This window comes from Empidonax traillii, unplaced genomic scaffold (assembly GCF_003031625.1).
Source record: "Empidonax traillii isolate 1590-97213 ecotype Southwest subspecies unplaced genomic scaffold, ASM303162v1 scaffold4863:size9155, whole genome shotgun sequence".
Lineage (NCBI taxonomy): Eukaryota > Metazoa > Chordata > Aves > Passeriformes > Tyrannidae > Empidonax > Empidonax traillii.
In genome coordinates, this window is record NW_020960056.1 from 7,796 (window position 1) to 9,155 (window position 1,360).

General features: G+C 63.2%; 1 long non-coding RNA gene across 2 annotated transcripts; it reads right to left on the reverse strand.

Annotated features, from left to right (window-relative positions):
* Positions 1-22: 22 nt before the first annotated feature.
* LOC114072999 lies at positions 23-1,360 on the reverse strand. Of its 2 annotated transcripts, none has more exons than XR_003574264.1 (3): positions 1,285-1,360; positions 1,077-1,180; positions 23-148 (listed from the first exon to the last, which is right to left on the reverse strand). It is a non-coding gene; the product is annotated as an uncharacterized LOC114072999 (long non-coding RNA). The 2 variants fall into 2 exon arrangements; XR_003574263.1 differs by lacking the exon at positions 23-148 and adding an exon at positions 351-415.

A 1,360-nucleotide genomic window follows, 5' to 3' on the forward strand; every position in this document is an offset into this window, starting at 1 on the left:
CCCCCCGGGACCCCCCCAGCCCCAGCCCTCACTGCACGACGCGGTGCCGGCTGGCGGTGAAGTCGTAGCGGGGCCCGTACAGGAACGGCACCCGAAAATAGAACAGCAGGTAAATGAGCAGCGGCCCCGCGTACTCCGTCAGGAACACCTGCAGGGACAGGGACAGGGACATCAGGGACACCTGAGACACCTGGGACACCTGGGACAACAGGGACAGGGACATCAGGGACAGGTAAATGAGCAGCGGCCCCGCGTACTCCGTCAGGAACACCTGCAGGGACAGGGACAGGGACATCAGGGACACCTGGGACACCTGGGACACCTGGGACACCTGGGACAGGTAAATGAACAATGGTATCTGAAAATAGAACAGCAGGTAAATGAGCAGCGGCCCCGCGTACTCCGTCAGGAACACCTGCAGAGGGGACAGGGACAGGGACATCAGGGACACCTGAGACACCTGGGACATCAGGGACACCTGGGACACCTGGGACAGGGGACAGGGATGACAGGGACACCTGGGACAGGTAAATGAGCAGTGGCCCCGAAATTCAAACAGCAGATAAATGAGCAGTGGCCCCTGTCAGGAACAGCTGCAGGGACAGGGACATCAGGGACAGCTGGGACACCTGGGACAGGTAAATGAAAAACAGCCCCACATACTCGGTGAGGAACACCTGGGACGGGGGGCAGGGACACCTGGAACACCTGCTCAACACCCCCAAGGGGTGACAGGGGGGACACAGGGGGTGACGGGGGGACACAGAGGGGACAGGGTGAAAGTGGGTGACACAGGGGGACACAGAAGGGGCAGGGGTGACACAGAGGGGACAGGGTGACCATGGGTGAATGTGGGTGACACAGGGGGTGACAGGGTGAACATGGGTGACACAGGGGGTGACAGGGTGGCCGTGGGGACAGTCCCTCACCGTGACCCAGCTGATCTGAGCCCCCAGGTCCCGGAAGTAGAGCGTGGCCGTGGGGGACACAGGGGGTGACAGAGGGGACACAGAGGGGACAGGGTGACACAGAGGGGACACAGAGGGGACAGGGTGGCTGTGGGGACAGTCCCTCACCGTGACCCAGCTGATCTGAGCCCCCAGGTCCCGGAAGTAGAGCGTGGCTGTGGTGCCCACGGGCAGTGACTGCAGCACATCCTCATCCTTCAGCGAGCGACCCTCTGGGGACAGGGACACCTCAGACACCTGGGGACATCTGAGACACCTGGGGACAGCCTGGGGACACCTGGGGACACCTGGGGACCCTCCCCGGGGTGACACTCACTGGGGTCGAGGCGCAGGGACTGTCTCGCCGGGTACCACTGGGGGTCTGTGGGACAGAGGGGACAACATGGTGGCAC